This window comes from Macrobrachium nipponense, chromosome 9, assembly GCF_015104395.2.
Source record: "Macrobrachium nipponense isolate FS-2020 chromosome 9, ASM1510439v2, whole genome shotgun sequence".
Lineage (NCBI taxonomy): Eukaryota > Metazoa > Arthropoda > Malacostraca > Decapoda > Palaemonidae > Macrobrachium > Macrobrachium nipponense.
Window position 1 is genome coordinate 22,110,299 of NC_061110.1, and position 18,897 is coordinate 22,129,195.

Here is an 18,897-nt window from a genome sequence, read left to right on the forward strand (position 1 = left end):
ATACACTAAATTACTCTTCTGTAATATCCATTTCAATTACAAGTGAGAGTGACATATTGCACAGGATACAGGATAACTCATAAAATTATTTCTTACCCCATATAATCCTACTAAATGCTAAGGAGTAACCTAAACCATTTCATTTAATAAACCTTTTCTTTATTTTTTATTTTTTTTTTTTTTTAGTCTAAAGACAGGTAACTAAATGCAATGATTAAGTTTTAACTCTTCTACTCTAAAGCAGACAAAAAAAAACTAAAACATTTACTCACATTTGAGACAAAAAACTTTAAAATGCAAATAAAAATACACGTTTTATATCAAAGGTAAAAATCAGCATTTATAGTCTAGCTTCGAGATTAATTTAAACAAGACTCTAATTAAATTGCTCCTCCTTCCCAAGAACTCTGAGGGGAAATGATGACTAGACTTACCACACTGCACTAATGGATGGTGTTTGACCATCCTATGTTGCTGTTACGGTATATCCTCACTCCTGATAATGGAGGTCATTCTAAGGAGCTGTTTTATGAATAGTGAAACGGAGACGAACTTAGATCAGCCCACAATGACGACGTCTCTTTAAAAAGAGATCACGATCCTTGAAACCATCATCCACTTCATGATAATACTCAAACATTTACACTTGAAATCTTCGTCTCATTAACTTGAAAAGCTCTCTTAAAATGGTTATTCCATACAGCTTAAAAGGCCATAAAACGAACGATAAATACACAACACGAAACCTCCGTTATGTCCAAACACGTACTACCTACAATAACAAGAAAAAAGTTAACACTTTCACACTACTCTCGCCCGCTAAGGCACCTCGCATACTGAGGGTGAGGGAGTCAGTCAGGGCTCAGGGAGACGGAGACGGACCCGGACTTCTCACGTCTAGTCTCTCCTCCCACCGTTCTCTCTCTCTCGCCTGACCCACCGATCCAATTACTGGATCATGCAGTACTGTGCACAGTCTACTTTAATTTCTAGAGCAATTTAGTTTTCCCATACCTAGATACATTTAGCCTACACAAAATTTGGACTGAGAAGAAGCACTCGCCCTTGACGTTGCCTCAATAATAGCGCTTAAAAAGAAAGCTGAAAATGAGTCAACGAAATCAATTAAGCACAGTCATATCGATATATCAAAAGTCCGTTATGTCTGCGAGAAGAAACCCGGATGATGCCACAGTCATGGAGATGGGGAAGGCATGAACACGGGCAGCACGAGTGAAAAATGAATGACGGGCGTAGTAAATAAATAAGCGAATCGATAGGTGAGCAGAGAGAGAGAGAGAGAGAGAGAGAACTGTTTCCCTTCCTGCTTGTATATTCCAGCCACACCAGGCAACTCACAAAAATGCCATAATAATGACATCACCGCCTACGTCACATCCTAGGCCACCCATTCACCTTGAATGTATTTCCTTCTTGAACAAAGACAGACTTATTAAAGTTTCTTTCTCTGACATTGATCCTGGTTTCTCGGGAGGTCAACGTTCATTTCGTTTTCAGATTTAAAAGACATCGATTTTATATCAACCCAACTTCGTTAACTTTTGTACTCAATTAAATCGTCTTCAGAAGCGTGACGTCACGAGTAGAGGATCCTCGTTGTAAGACGAGTGATTCACCGTCGACTGAGAGAGAGAGAGAGAGAGAGAGAGAGAGAGAGAGATTAACGCCGATACATCTTCCGAATTTCTCGCCTGTAAAGGACTACGCGGTTCAAGGACTCACTTTCTCTGCCTACCACCCCATGCTTGGGTATTTTCTCGTCGCTTCGCTATTCCCAGGATTCCCTACCCCTCTTTCTTTCCTTCTAGTTTTTTGTTTCTTACTATACAAGGGCATATATTTCTTGCCTTTTCAACCTTCTTTGTATAAAAAAAAACTACTTTTGTAACACCAGTAAATTTTCTATATGTTTTATTGCCAATTACTGACAAAACAATCAAGATTTTCTCTCTCTCTCTCTCTCTACTCATCCTCTCTCTCATATATTATAAATATATATATATATTATCTATATATATATATATATATATATATATATATATATTATATATATATATATATATATATATATATATATAGTCAGTCACACATACCGTGACATTTTCTAGACTCACAACATTAAGCAACAAATGTCGTTTAATATCAAATTTACACAACCTCGAGGTTTGAGTAATTTAGATATGAACCATTTTTAGCTTAATATATATATATATATATATATATATATATATATATATATATATATATATATATATAAAGTGTGAGGGTGTGTGTGTGCTGTAAAAGCAAATCTACTTACAGCAACACAAGGATTACCCGAGGAACAGCAAATAATCCTCTTAGCTTAAAACAAGGGTGGCGAATAATCGATTTCCACTTAAAAAAACAATACTCGATTTAAATTTGAAAAAACGATACTCGATTTCCACTTCAAAAAAACCACACTCAATTTCCAGTTTTAAAAAACAACACTCAATTTCCACTTAAAAAAACAAAACGATACACGAATTCCACTTAAAAAAGTCTACAAACGTTAAGAAACGTTGGCCAGCTTTCAAATGTATCTGGTTTGTTTGTTTGTTTGTTTGTATGGCGTTTTGACGTTGCATGGAACCAGTGGTTATTCAACAACGGGGCCAACGGCTTGACGTGACTTCCGAACCACGTCGAGAGTGAACTTCTATCGCCAGAAATACACATCTCTCACTCCTTAATGGAATGCCCGAGAATCGAACTCGCGACAAACGAGGTGGCACGTTAACACCATACCGACCACGCCACTGAGGCGCTTTCAAATGTGAGACCTGAAGAAATGGAAGGCCGACCCAAATATTCCGAGGAAAGTAAAGTAAACAGAAGTACGCAGAAAGGAAATGAGAAAGTGGAGGGAAGAGATAGAAATCTTAGGAAGAAGGAAAATAGTCGGAAGATATTAAAGTAAAGAAAAATACGGAGAAAGGAAATAAAGTGGAGGGAAGAGAGAGAAACCTTAGGAAGATAGAAAATAAATGGAGGAAAGTAAAAAAAAAAAAATACGGGGAAAGGAGATGAGAGAGTGGAGGGAAGAGAGAGAGTGAGGAGATAGAGAAAGGTGGAGGGAAGAGAAATCTTACGAAGGAAAATATACGAAGGGAAAGAATATATTCGGTTGAAAAATAAAGAGAAAGGCAACATCTCGGAGACGGGGAATAAAGAAAACATGACATTGGACGGATAGAGAGGTAAGAAGAGAGGAATATTCAGTTAAAAAAGACGATAAAGGGCGATACTTTGATAAAAATAAAATTTTAAAAAAGGGATGTCAGAAAAGTGCTGGAGGAGGACGCGAAAAACTACGAAGAGAAAAAATGCCAGAAGCGATAGAAGCAAAATACGGGAGAAGGAACACAATAAATTTCTGGAAAGACAAAAGGAAAATACAAATAAGGAAAAAGTGGACTTTACATTGCAACAACCAGGGCAGACGATGATGACGTCAACGGGTGAATGTTGATGATCCCGTCCGATAAAGTTGACCCTGTTATTATTATTATTATTTTATTATTATTATTCTTATTATTATTATTATTATTATTATTAATTATTATATTATTATTATTATGATTATTATTATTATTATTATTATTATTATTATTATTATTATTATTATTATAGTTTGACCAGACCAGTAAGCCGATGGCTGACCGTGCTACAGAGCAGGCACTCGCATTTAAACAACACACAAGAAATAAAACTCTCTCTCTATAGCTCACGTATAATTTGAAAATGGTATCCATAACCAAATCAATAGTTCTTGAATTGTTATCATCGTTTATCTCTATTTATTCCCAAGAACCAAAAACATTACGTTCACTCTACTACTTCGGATCCTTCGACCTCTACGATAATATAATCAATGTTGGCCGTGGCCAGTGCGTGGCTGGGTGACTATGGGACATAGGCTCTGGCTCGTCAACTCAAACATTGCATAGAAGGTGGATACGTGTTATGAGACGGTTTGGTCATATGGGAAGAAAGGTGGGGAACAGGTTAATTAGTTTGTTTGTATGTTGGTTTGACGCTGCAAGGAACCAGTGGTTATTCAGCAAAGGCTTTACGTGACTTCCCAACCACGTCGAGAGTGAACTTCTATCACCATAAATACACATCTCTCACCCCTCAATGGAATGCCCGAGAAATGAACTCAGGGCCACCGAGGTGGCAGGCCAAGACCATACCGATCACGCCACTGATGCGCTTTGCAGAATAGAATAGAAATACCAAATTTGTATTTTTTTCATAACTAACAAACCTGAGGTCTTAACATTAGGATTTACTAGTGCCAAGCTGGAACCGGTAGAATTAAAATTGACACTTGTCAGTTCACAGGCCAAGCGATGAGGCTTACGAGGTCATTTAGCGCGGAAACGGAAATTCACAGTAAAAAAGTCTGAAAGGTGTAACAAGGGATAAACTTCGCAGTTGCTCTATGAATCCATTGTTAGGAGAGGGTGGAAAGTAAGATGGAAGAAAGAGAATAGGAACGGAGGTGCAGTATAAGGAATAAAACGGGTTGCAGCTGGGGGCCGCAGGGACGTTACGAAGAACATTTAGCAATGCCTACGGTACACCGCATGAGGTGCAAAGAAGTCATTTACCCCACTAAGGGGAGTACTTTTGTCGGCGAGGCCTATCTACTTTATAAAAAGAGAAGTTGTAACATCGAGCAGAACTAGGCTACAGGTGCCTAGCAACAGGTCATCTGCACGTTCCCGAGAGGGAAAAAAACCTGAGCTGGAGAGGGCAAAACCTGTTGGAGAGAGAGAGAGAGAGAGAGAGAGAGAGAGAGAGAGAGAGAGAGAGAGAGAGAGAGAGAGATAACACCACGAACATTGTAATAAATACGAGAGCACACACAATTTTATTTTAACTGAAGGATATTGTCAACACAAAGGACTATACGACGATTAGACGCACAAAGACACATAAAAATACAAGAGCAATTAGCATTTGAACACATCCTCACTAATATCATACAAGGTCTCTCTCTCTCTCTCTCTCTCTCTCTCTCTCTCTCTCTCTCTCTCTCTCTCTGCGCGTGCACACAAACACAGTAGTTGAGCTGTTGCATGCAACTGCTGTAAGAGAGAGAGTGCGTTAAGTGGTGAGATAAGTGTTGCAATTCAGCGCAGCAAATTTCTTTAAACGCTAACTGCTGTCGTCTCGAAAGGGCAGACTAAGCCGCCGAACCTAAATTTATGAGAGACATTTTCCCTTCACAGGCGCCTCACTCTTTTCAACTCAATATCAGAGCTTTTTTTTTTAATGTCACGGATAGGTCGCGTGTGCTTTTCTGTCCCATGGAGAAGCAAAGCTCGAGTTACAACGGCCCTATTTTCAACACATATAAAATTCTTTTCTTCTTCTTTTTCTTCTTCTTCTATGACGGCGCTACTTTCACAGTAAGCTTCCAAATTCGTAATGCCCGTGAGCGAAAAGAAAGAAAGCTGGCGAAGACAAAAGTAGTAGAGCGAAAAACAGTCTCTGATAAATGACACACAAACATACGCCAGAAAGCCACGTAGCACCGAAGCCTTCCTCTGAGAAACAGAGTTGAATGAAGTCGACTCAAGATGAGAAGAGCTCATTGTAGACATACGTTTGTAACAAATCAACAACAGGGCTGCTCTTTTGCACAGCTAGAGAGCGAACTGTGTCACTAAGGGATGATGATATGAATGACAATGATCTCCGTCATTAGCTCAGTTCTTCAGAGGAGACGGTCATTGAAAAGGACACAGGACGCTTTCAGTGTAACTAAGACACCCGGGTCAATTGGAGACAGTACCATTCAATGGTACTGGGAAGACACCCGGGTTGTCAAATTACAGACAGTATCATTCAATATTATGAGATCCTGGGAACATTTAAAAAAAAAATAAACCGAAAGGGGGAAAACGAATACAAACAAAACGAAAGAATGAGGAAAACCTTACAAGCTGGAATGTGAAGCAATAAAAACAAGTATAAGCTACGGATACCTGAATCATCATCACAGAAACGAACACTCCCTATCCATGTCTAAACCATTTTATTGCATTATACTGTTCAAAAGTTTTCGTCAGTTGAAAAACAATAAATACATACACGGAAAATTCTCATGATGTCCATTGCGGGATCTAAGCCATCAACTACACCTTTCGATTCGATAGCTTCAAAAGTAGACTTAAAAGTTCACATAGACAAAAATTGAAAAGAATTTTTTCTTCCCAGTAAAGTCATCTGAGGGCAAATAGACCTAGTGACATTTGCAGCGTCTTAAAGGAACTTCCAAATCTGCTTAAAGGAAACCGACCCACAACGTAGAATAACCTACACCACTAAATCTCCGTGAAAATATCGCAATAGGCACATATGAAACCTGCAAGTTCTACTATATTCCGGTTCGGAGCAAAGACAAAGGTTATGACCGACAGTCTATAAGTATAGCAGCGGAATGAGGGGATGTCTCCATTTCAAGGGAAACCACCGTCATCATCGCCAGCACACAAGAGTAAAGGGGCGAACATTTCAAACGCTCCAATTCAGATCGATGACTGGTGCTGACACTCGCGTCAGCCAACTTCCCAAAGCAAAGGGGAGACACCAAAGGGGACATGAAAGACTGACTGAGGGAGACAGAGAACACGGAGGCGCGACTAAGAGCGAAGGGGAAAAAAAGAGAAGGTCGGCTTTCAGTGCCCCCCTTTTTTTTTCCTTCTCTTTTTCCCTCGTGATCACGTTTGGTGGCTCTTTACCTTTAAAACGCTGTGACTGTGACGGCTTGTGCTACTACTGGCCTCGTCCCCCAACGGGCGACTCACTCAGTGACTCCCACCTTCGGTATCCCCTCGCCCCTCACCTGTACCTCTTCATCCGCAAAGGGTCCCTCCTGGTTTCCTTCGTATGTGTTTGCCCGCCGCTCTCTCTCTCTCTCTCGCTCCTGACCTTCTCGCTGCTCATGTTGTTCGCTTTAATCGACTCACAATAACTCCTACTCTTACCTCTCTCTCTCTCTCTCTCTCTCTCTCTCTCTCTCTCTCTCTCTCTCTCATTACACCTCCACAATGTTTTATTTTCGCCCCCCACGTGGACGAATGCCGTACGTTTGCAAGACCTCTTTGAACTGAATGAAAATTTCCCCCCAAAAGCAACCGGTTCGGAATACATGCATGCATGCATGCATGCAACTGACTCACACTGCTGACCTATATATTGCTGCATCAGAATTTCTGTCTGCTTGCATGCAACGCTCTACAATCGAATGAAAAAAAAAGAAGGTACGGTCGACAAAGTCTAAGGCTTGCTCTGAATGCCTCTGAAGAAGAGGCAAGAAATTTGTAGTTCTAAACATTACCATCAATAAGATCTTACCGCTTAAAAGATGCTGCCCACTATCTGAAGTTCGGAATTGATAATAAAATGAATGAATCATGAAATTTAGGCTCTAGAATCAAGCACTGGGGCACTTTCAGCCATCAGCCCTCAGTACACTGCAGAGTAGCTGCAGTGATTGGACAGGACACCAGAGAGATCCAAAAAAAATCAATAAAATGAAGTACAATGACCCATAGGTATAATTGAGCGAATCCCCCCCCCCCCCCACAGTCACGCTAAAGAAGTCACATTTAGCGAAAATCGACAGTAAGATGGATTTATAGCAGGGCGGATGAATATGAAATAAGTGGGTGCAACACCTATGGCAGAAGGGGTCTGCAAACGCCCTTCAATAATGCCTACAGAACATCGCGTGAGGTGCACTGACGGCAGCAAGCACCTGTAAGTGAAGGTGGTGGTGTTCCTTTGTCACATCAATGAATGGAAATCATTTCCCAAAGGTAATGTAGTAGAAGCAGTAACGCCATTAAGTCTGTTTCACTTCATGTAGATGGAGGAGAGACTTTCCTCCACCTATTATAGGTACTGCTCTTTTCTAGTTACATCATTACACACAACACAGTGTCTAGGAAATCATCTGAGGTCACAACAAATTACCGTAATGAAGGAAAGTGTGATTTCATGACCATACGTCGTTATATTCACATAGCCATAGTCTCTCATTGGAGGATACCAGAAAGACATTCTAAAATGACTTTTGGGTCCGTATGTAAAATGCCTCAAGCCTATACAAAACAATTAAAAATAAAAAAAATAAAGTAAAATTCCACGGTGTTAGCCATTCTGAAAGCTTATAAAAAGGGGTTTCATTTTGTTGAGAAAAACACACTAATATAGTAGTGGGTTCCCAACAACCTCAATAGTACCTCTAACCCCAAACATGCATATGAAAATGTTCTTGCAGGGAAATGTTTCCAAAATCAATACAACTTAACAGATAGGTATCTTGACCTGCAACTTGAGTTTCCCAAGAACACAAAAACCACACCGGCCTTATTCCCAATTCCTCCGCCAACGTGGAATCAGAGGAATCCATTTCTATGATTAGAAATTCATTTCTCGATATAATGTGGTTCGGCTCCCACAATAAGCTGTAGGTCCCGTTGCTAGGTAACCAACTGGTTCCCAGCCACGTAAAAATATCTAATCCTTCGGGCCAGCCCTAGGAGAGCTGCTAACCAATTCAGTGGTCTGGTTAAACTAAGATATACTTAACTTATTTCCAAGTACAGGGGAGCCCCAATAACAAATTTATTAGAATGTCTTTTCTGGATGATAAACTACCAACGAAAATGCCCAGATCCAAAACATTCCGACACTAAACTTGCGGCTTCCATTTTCTTAAATTCCAGCGTAGTGGCGCAGTGATCATTTATAAAACCCTTCATCCTCGAAACTGTATCTTTTGCGTCAAGAGAATGTCAAGTTCCTTGGCAGGACCGTCCTAAATTTAAGTAGTTCAATCATGTAACGTGCGAATCCAACGACAACTGGACACGCAATATGCAAAAGGCGTTCCAGGGTACAATAACTGGAATGATTTATGGATCACTGAGATAATTTATAAGTTTCAGGAACCTTCAAAAAACCCTAAAAATTCCAACAATGGTTAAACAGTTGTACTGGGAAAGATATGCTAGAGAGAGAGAGAGAGAGAGAGAGAGAGAGAGAGAGAGAGAGAGAGAGAGAGAGAGAGAGAGAGTATGGTGTTTTTACGTTGCATGGAACCAGTGGTTATTCAGCAACGGGACCAAAGGACTTTACGTGACTTCCGAACCACGTCGAGAGTGAACTTCTGTCACCAGGAATACACGTCTCTCACCCCTCAGTGCATGTCCGAGAGTCGAACTCGCAGCCACTAAGGTGGCACGCCAGCACTATACCGACCACGCCACTGAGGCGCTATGAGAGAGAGAGAGAGAGAGAGAGGTCGTCTCTTAAGCCCCCCTTGGACGGAGAATCGATCTTCGTTGCGTGCGTGTGAGAATGAAGTACTATTATTCCCAGGCTTCATACCACAGCTAAGCCTATGACCACTCCTACCAGACGCATCACAGCTTACTTCGAATCTGCGGGATCCAGGAAAAACATCGAGACAGGCATAAAAAAAAACAAGATTGCATGATTTTCCTATCTAAGCATAAAATCAATTCTGCCAAAAGCATAGAAAATTACAGCAGGGGGTCTCTCTTCATTTAGCAAAAAATTTTAACTGAAAAGTATAAGGAGGAGGATGGTAGTGAGTAAACAAGTATAAAATAGTAGGTGCCTCTCAGAGGAGAAAAAAAAACAGTAAAACGCCCTAATTCAAATCTCATTGGGGAAAATCTAACAATAATACAACGTCTAACTCAAATTCGTCGGCAAAAGACGAGAATTTCGTTTTACCGTACTTCCGTTCCTGACACCATATTCAAACAGTGACACGAAGGCATGGAAACCGGGTGTTCGTGGAAACACCATATTCAAGTTGTAACATACAGGTACGGAAATCAAGTCTTCGGGGAAACACCATATTCAAACAGTGACATGAAGGTATGAAAACGAAGCCTTCATAGAAACACCATATTCAACATGAAGGTATGAAAACTAAGTCTTCATAGAAACACTATATTCTGAACACCATATTCAAACTGTGACATGAAGGTATGAAAACCAAGTCTTCATGGAAACACCCCATTTACAAATTAACTCCGTGACACAGCCATTCAAATCATCCGCACAAAACAACGACAAAATCTTTTTTTCCAGAATCAGGTCTAAAACCGTCGTTCTTCCAGCCAATGAAAGGAGCCGCGTGTACATGAGGCATGGGCGTTGCGTGTCATGGCGCCATAATCAAAGCTCGCCTTTCTCCGAAGAAGCCTACGCCCACTTCCGACAGGAACCTGAGCGCCCTATCCCCCGCCCACGCCCAAGGGAGATCAAAGAGACCTGCCGATACCGTTCATAAAACCGTGTTCATTACAGAATGAATGAAGTGTTCATGTGTTGCTTGTAAGTAAGTTATGTCCCTGTCTTTTCAGCATTTTTTTTCCAGGAGAATCTATGGGACTGAATGATGAAATTCCAGTTACTGTCAAATCGAGGGGTATTCTGTTTTTCATGAAAACTGACTCTAAATGGCCAACCCTTGCTGTTTGTTTCTTGGTACGGCACAAAATAACATAATACGCTTCCAGACTTCCAAAATAAATCTTGCATCAATCTTAGTCCCAAAATATACGTAAAACCAAAAGAATTACTTTTTCAAACACGGACGAACCACCCTACATAATAAAAACAACCAAACGCGGGAACACAATCAATTAAAAAAAAAAAGTCTTGGGCTGAGAAATATAAATAGAAAGAAAATGAGAATGAGAAACACACACATACACGAGTCGCCCACCAGGCCACCACCAACTTCCCAGAACCCAGTCAATGAGAGGTTCCCAATACTTTCTTTTTGACATGTTACCGCTGGACACGAAAGCTGTGGCTAGCACAACTGAAATCCCCCCCCCCCTTTTTTTTTTTTATAAAGCTATCAGCAGAGGTATTTTCAGGCATAACTACACACTACAACGCAAGCGGGGCCCTAAAATGTAATAATCCTACCATACTGCGCTTCATAAGTTGGGAACGACCAATTCAACAATTTATTTCCACCACTAAAAAATATAATGACAATTCACGCTTGAATTTATTTGGTGCAACACTGTGATCACCGACCCTGGCGGTAGAACTTGACACACAAGGTGTTAATTCTACAAGCATATCGAGTTTTACCACGAATGAATTGCAATAAATTTCTTCTCTATCACAAGGGACAGTTTTATCCTTCTCTCACCCTCAAGAATTGTGTTTAGCCACAGGTTGCATTGAAGGGAAAAAATGAGAAGATCACCCACGACTTTCGTGGCAGAATCTCCTGCTGCTGACAATCAATGGGTGAAGTATACCTTAGATTTAGTGACAACAATCTCCATTACAGTTTTCGTACCGGGTGGTAGCAATGAAATTCCACAATACCAGAATTCCACAGCATAATTTTTTTTATTATGAGACAAGAAAATACATAATATACTTATACCTTCATGTGGTTTGTCACTACACAAAATGTGTGAAAATAACTAAGCTTTGAACCTTATTAAATTTCGGGATAGAAATTAAAATTTTATACCAAATTAGAAACGAATAATCAAACCCCATTTATCACGTGATTTTACATATTTTTTTTACTAAATCTAGGAAAATTGGCCCAAATTAATTATGTCACCACCCATGGGACTTGTCAGTGCTAGTTTTTCTATACCTATCAGAATTAAAACATCAATTATACATATGGAGAATCTACTGGTCATTTTTACCAGATACATTTGAAATTGTAACAGCCACAACGTCCTCTTACCTTCTCAAATTCGTTGCTCTGTTTTGCATAAGCTTGTCACTCACTACAAAGCCTTGAGCTCCAACTTCATAAATTTTTTTTTTTTCAAAAATCATGATGTCCGGTAGCGGGAAACGAACCCGCGATACCATAATCACGACGAGGTCACCTTGCCGACCTGACCACGAGAATTTGAGAAGTTGAAGAGGGCATTGTGGCTATTACAATTACATAAATACTAATGTGTAATGGACTCAAAACATCCATAAAACTTGCCTTGCACCCATTAATGAATTACGTTTTGATTTTATCTGATTCAAATTATGAAATCTAGGCTGTCAAGCCAAGCACTGGGGCCTTTGAGGCAATTCAGCGCTCAAGAGGGAGTTGGACAGCGAGATGGAGACACCCAGCAGATACAGATGTTGAAGCACAAGGTTCTACAGCAGTGGTTCCTAACCTTTCCATGACCACACCCCCTCTAAGAGTTGGTCCTTTCTTTCACGCCCCCCTTCCATCCAGAGTCAAATTCTTTCCCAGATTTAAAGGGAAATAAAAAAAAAGGAGAAAGAGAAGGGGTTTCGATGGATAGGAATGGAGGTAAATAATTACAAAATATGGTCAGCCCAAAGCCTAATGAGAGTAATAGACTCCAGGAAAGTAACGTTATAAGGTGATACTTTTGCATTTTTTTTCATTAACTTCTGAATATTAGTTCCTCACTCTTGTTAAGAGAATAACGAATATAATTTGAATTTTTTTTCTTTCATTTTCCCTAGGGCTGGCGCCTCCGCTGCAAATTGCTGTCGTTCCCAGGTTAAGAAGAACCACAGGGTCAAACTGGGATAAAACACACACTTACATTAAGTGACATTTAGGAAGGGTCGAAGTGACGCTGGAAGAACCCTTTAAACATGCCTACAGTACACCGCGTGAGATGCAATGACGGCACTAAACCTCCGCGAAGAATGTAATACACTTAAATTTTACAATCCCCTTGATTAATTTAAACTAGAAATTTTCAATAATTGTCTAAGCATAACTTTCTAAGCAAAATGTCTTCCCTTCCAAAATACCCCTATGAGCCAATGACTATACTATGTTTTTTTTCCATCTGTCCACCCGCCTGTGGTGTTTGCTTATGGTAACACTGCGTCCCGAGCTTTAGATAGTTACGCTATGTGTAAGTTTTAGGTAAATAAAAGGATATCTGGGTGTACATTTGCAACTGAAAAGTGCTTTCATAATTTTCTGTAAGCGAATTACACCGTCAATATTCGAAGTAGGATGTTGTTATTATTGTTGAATGTAAGCTAAATTTAACTATCTTCAAGCCCGGTGACGCTTTGTTACCATACGCAAACACCACAGGCGGGTGGACAGATGGAAAAAAAACCGAGTATAGTCTTTCTCAACCACTTTTCTTACGACTTGACTTCATATATATTTATGGGGACCTTTGTAACATGCTCAAACATTTGTAACACTCAACCACTGCTACGTAAGACCAGCTACACCTATATATCCCTTCCCATTTCATTTCAAAAGCTTAAACCTCGTTCTCTGCAGTTCCCTTTCATCAATTAACAAATAAAAGCACAAACAACAACAAAAACATTAACCAAATGATTTCCATATCAGTATCACACCAACCATTCGCTTGTTTACACAAAACACAAGCTTCCCATTCATTTTTGGACTGAGAGAGAGAGAGAGAGAGAGAGAGAGAGAGAGAGAGAGAGAGAGAGAGAGAGAGAGAGAGAGAGAGAGAGAGGAATATACGATGAGGTATGATGCGAGCAAATCAATAACCAAGCGCGACTCCACATCCCCCTCGGCCTACGTACACAGCAACGACTAAACAAAAAGGGAAATCACGAAGGGAATTGAAATACTGCGGGAGGACGGCGGACTCCAGACAGCTCCTTTGATAGCTCAAACGCAACAGATTTTATTTCCAACTTTCATTCATATCGTTAAAACTCCGGCGAGAGAACTTTGAGGACACCAACAGCCCAGCGCTGAGCGGGAGCGGAAAAACCTGTAATGGTCTCCGTGACCTTGCTCTAACAGGCAATTAACGTCTGCGCTCGAGAGCTGAAAATAGAGAGGGAACTTACTTTTTTTTCTTTTTTTTTTTACTTTTATTAGTAATGAATTCAGTCAGAAGGTTTCAAACCAATCAAGGGTCTCGTTCTTAGCTGGCTTTCAAAATGGGCAACACAACAAGTACTACACCATTTCCGTTTCATAAATAATTAGAAACGTTCTACAATGCATGCTCACGAGCTTTCAAGACAGTAACAAAAATATATGTTTTATCATTTCACAGAGCTTTCAAACAAAATAATACAGACATGGTCTCTCTCTCTCTCTCAGTTTGGGAAGAAGTCTGCTTTCAAAACGGATACCAGTTTCTGGATAAAAATAAAGAATGTAAAAATAAACACTAGTTCGATAATGAAATATAAGATATCCTTTGCCATGATATCACAGTAACAAGGCAGACCGATTCCCATCTCAAAACGTTCGCGAAAAACAGACTGTCAGTCGACATCCGTACTTCCCCTTCGCTACCCTACAGCCAAAGATGGTACTACAGAAAGTATGGATTGCTCCGTACGAAACAGGCCTTACATAATGTACTTGATATTCACCACTCCTAATGTCGGCATGAATCATGACTTTCTCCACTCACTGAAATTTCTCGTCTCTTCCCAGCAAGATTATAAAAGCAAAATCCACGAAGGAAAAATATTGCAAAAATGAGAGAATGAAAGAAAAACCCTTAGTACTAGCCCATGACATGCTCCTGTTCCGTGAAAGGAAACATACCTACCAATATTTCTCTCTCTCTCTCTCTCTCTCTCTCTCCGACGAGTGCTATCTAGACAGACGCGGTGGAGCAGGAAGAAGGGAGACACTACTATACCTTTTCCCTACGTGCAGTCGACCCTTCCTCCTCCTCCTCCTCCTCCCCTCTCCTACTCCTCCTCCTCCTTCTCCTCCCTACCTCAACAAGTTCCCTTCTTGAGCCTTGTCGTATCTGGAAATTTCCGACCATGGCCCTAGGTTCTGACTCTCGATTCGGGCCCTATCTTCCTATCACCATAGCCTCCTCCTCCTCCTTCACCTCCCCCACCCGTCCCAAGGGACCTCTCCCAAGCAGAAGCAAACGACGCTATCTTCTCCACTCCGTCCCCCTCCACCGCCCAAACAAAAATACGTCTACCGTAATAATTCCCCCCACCCCCCTCCATTAGAGAAAGTTTCCCGGGAGGGAGAGAACGATTTCACCCCGATGGGGCGAAGCTTCTCCAGTTTTGATTGTATGCATTTTGGAGGAACAAATTAAGTATATAAATATAATCACTATATTCATAGTTCCCTCTCGCCACAACAACCGACTAACACCAGGTCCACCATTGGGAATTTAGCTCAAGAGATATGCTGGATTTTGAGGAAACCGTCTACACATCTACTTCATCCCACATGTTTGGTGTATATGTGAGAGCTAAGGGCGTCTCCCCTATTGCAGCCCGGAAGACAAGAATCATTCACTTCCCTCTCGCCGAAAGAATTGAGAAACATGACAAATAAATGAGAAACATGACACACAAAACATTATCCCTGAAGGCTCTCAAAACAGTGACTCATCATATCCAAATTCAAATGACTGAATGGAAAGTACGCGCGCATTCTGTGCTCCTTCACAATCACCAAAGTTTACGCTCTTATGTTACAAGCGAAGCACATTCGTGCATTCAATTCCCGGGTTATAAAGAGAGAGAGAGAGAGATTCCATTCAATATCACAAGATTCAATTAACCTAATTAAGCGCCACGCAAAAAGTATCGGCAGTCCAATTAGGTGCAAAGGTCACTCCAACCTTTGACAGTTCAAATAGTATGAATCGTTTCCAGAGCACCAAAAGCATTAGACTTCCTCAACTATAAAAAATCCTCTGTCAGAGTATGCCAATTATGCCGTAACATAAAATTTTGGTTTCTGATCATTCTCTCTCTCTCTCTCTCTCTCTCTCTCCGCCAATGTGGAATCAGAAGAATGTATTTCTGGTGATCAGAAATTCATTTCTCGATATAATGTGGTTCGAATCCCACAATAAGCTGTTAGTCCCGGTGCTAGGTAACCAATTGGGTTCTAGCCACGTAAGAATATTTAATCCTTCGGACCAGCCCTAGGAGAGCTGCTAACCAGCTCAGTGGTCTGGTTAAACTCAGTTATACTTATCTCTCTCTCTCTCTCTCTCTCTCTCTCTCTCTCTCTCTCTCTCTCTCTCTCTCTCTCTCTCTCTCTCACTGTGTGCAAAATATTCTACGATAATAGACTACGAAAATTCCACCATTAAATTTCACTTTGAAAAATGTACAAATGAGAGATGACAGAAACTGATGCCAGATACCCAACACAACATAAGCAGTTAACAAAATATGAATAATATGGAAACTACCCGGAAAAGTATGGGGATTCGTAAAAACATTTTTTAGCAACCCCATATTTTTGCGTGAGGTAACGTTTCTTACATTTGCAAACACGTCAAGTTGTGATAACGTCAGATAATATATTTTTCTTCTTTCTAAATAGTGTATAGACTATGGTCATGTAAGTGATCCTTTTGTTACATTTTTTTACCTCCTCTCTATTTATCCGTAGAGAACCATGACAAATCTGGAAGAACATGAAACCTCCTGCAATTCCTAACAGGAATGGAATGGAATATGGAATGTAGGCTTGAAGCCAAGCACTGGAATCCAAAGGATTATTCAGCGCTGTAATGAATTTGGTTTGAAATGTATATCAGTGAATTTATGAACTGAATAAATAAAATAAATTATTTCAAAACTATGGTAAAAATTTATATTTGGTAAAAACTGATATATATCCTCTACAGAAGAATTAAAACTATGAATTTAGAATGTGCATACATTTTCGTGTAAAACAGTCAGAAATGAGAAATAAGTCATAAAAATACTTATATACACAACTGTAATTGTACGTATATACCTGGCAATGTACCAAGAGGTCAAACATCAAATTTCATCACAGACGTCAACCTCTCTAGGGAATGCCACAATGTAATTAACAATTCCTAACATGATGTGCGTGAAATAGCAACTATTTTCGTACGATACCACTGATTATGCGATAAACAAATGCTGCCGAGATTGCCGACTATCAAGATGTCAGCAATGAGAGGAATTTGAAACGGAATGACGGCAAGAATTGGGTTATAAGGGTGAATGGCCGTCGGGATGAATAGCGGATGAATGAGGAAACGCACTGGTGGAATGGAATGGAATATATAATTTAGGCCAAAGGTCAAGCACTGGGACCTATGAGGTCATTCAGCGCTGAACGGAAAAAAATGAGAGTAGACAGGTTTGAAAGGTGTAACAGGAGGAAAACCTCAAAGCAGTTGCGCTATGAAACAGTTGAGAAGAGGGTGGGAAGTAAGAAGGAAGAAGGAGGGAATAGTACTGGCAGACTTGTACAGTCAACTGTCAAATTGTCGGAAGGTACAAAAAGCCCAGCCGTGAATCCCTCAATATGTTTGTTTGTTTGTTTATATGGTGTTTTGACGTTGCATGGAACCAGCGGTTATCCAGCAACGGGACCAACGGCTTGACGTGACTTCCGAACCACGTCAAGAGTGAACCTCTATCACCAGAAATACACATCTCTCACTCCTCAATGGAATGGCCGAGAATCGAACTCGCGACCACCGAGGTGAGACGCCAATGCCATACCAACCACGCCACTGGGGCGCTTCGCTCAATATGTGAAATAAGAAAGGCAGCTGGGGTCTAGCAAAAGCTTGATAAAAAGGACGGATGTGCCTCGAAGAGAGCAAAGTGGAATGTATGTAGTACATCATACAGACTTCTCAACTTTCTTTGTTAGAATGTTAGAATGGAAGGTTGATCATTTCTGGGTGTGCAATCGAGACGTTCTTCAGGTGTCTCATCAGAGTAACACAGCATAGAAAAAAAAGGCTTTCAAGGGAAGATGACGATAACGACGCCCTACAAGACAAAATGAATCAATGACCTGAGGTTTTTGGTCATGCACACAGGTTAGGACTACTTGGTTGAAATAGTCAATGCATCCTACGCTTCTGGGCAGAGAGAAGATACGAACACCTAGATGATGATATATTCACAAAGTGGTACTATAGTGGTACAAAGAAAAGTTCTTATCTGGGAAGAAAGGCGTCGCATGCAACGAATAAATGGAGCTGATGATGACCCTCTGTTTACACTGACAAAGCAGCGATTGTTGTGAAAATTTTTACAATGAAGCAGGGGGAGAGGAGGTCAGTCTAGGCTTTATGATCAAGACGTTAAATTCTGGCACAGACTGCTTTGTCTCTAACCTTCATATCTACTGGCAAATAGTTTAATGGTTATAAAGACACCGTACTTAACTCACGCTGCGAAAAAAAAAACATATATGGATAAAAGATAATGAACACGATTTGATAGTATAACCATCATTGTACATCAATGATAACCATATTTTATGAACAGATTAAAATAGCCGAGAGAGATCAATGCCCATGGCACGGTTGTGAAGGTGACAGACAGTAGGGGGTCAGATTAAAAACAACCGCACAAAAGGTCAGCGGGTTTATGTGATGCTACATTATAATGGCGACACCAGAATAGGAATGGCAGAAGGGGAGCTCTGGTGCTAGATGCTGGATGTGGCGAATAACTGGCTCCCTTATTTAATACTAGGTCAGGGGAAAAGACTTAAAATATGACGAGGTTACAATATAAGGTAATTACACTTTATGAATGGGAGAAGAGTGAGAGAGTTGGTAGTCACTGTATGCTGTGACGCTGTGAAAATAAATGAAAGACAAGAGGCTGTCAGTGAATACTACAGACCTTAAGGCCCCCATACACTGAACGATTGTCTGAACGACTGTCTGTATCGTTCACAAAAATACTGTGTATGGGCTTGTCTGAATGCTAAAAGGCGGAGCTTCATGTCTGAACGATCTCAGCGGGAATCTGTCACGACCAGGTTGCTGGCTTGCGACTTATGGCTGTCATACACAGGTC

At 40.5% G+C, this 18,897-nt stretch overlaps 1 protein-coding gene across 9 annotated transcripts in view; it reads right to left on the reverse strand.

Annotated features, from left to right (window-relative positions):
- LOC135217884 (catenin alpha-like) overlaps window positions 1-18,897 on the reverse strand; it is a 119,563-nt gene that overhangs the window by 89,779 nt on the left and 10,887 nt on the right. The window contains exon 1 of one of the 9 annotated variants that reach the window (XM_064253905.1): window positions 777-914. The exons of 5 other annotated variants lie outside the window; for them this stretch is intronic. The gene's annotated coding sequence lies outside the window, so the exon portion shown is untranslated. Of the gene's footprint in view, window positions 1-434; window positions 724-776; window positions 915-18,897 lie in introns of those variants that run through there. 3 more of the 9 variants (XM_064253908.1, XM_064253914.1, XM_064253906.1) reach the window with 3 other exon arrangements.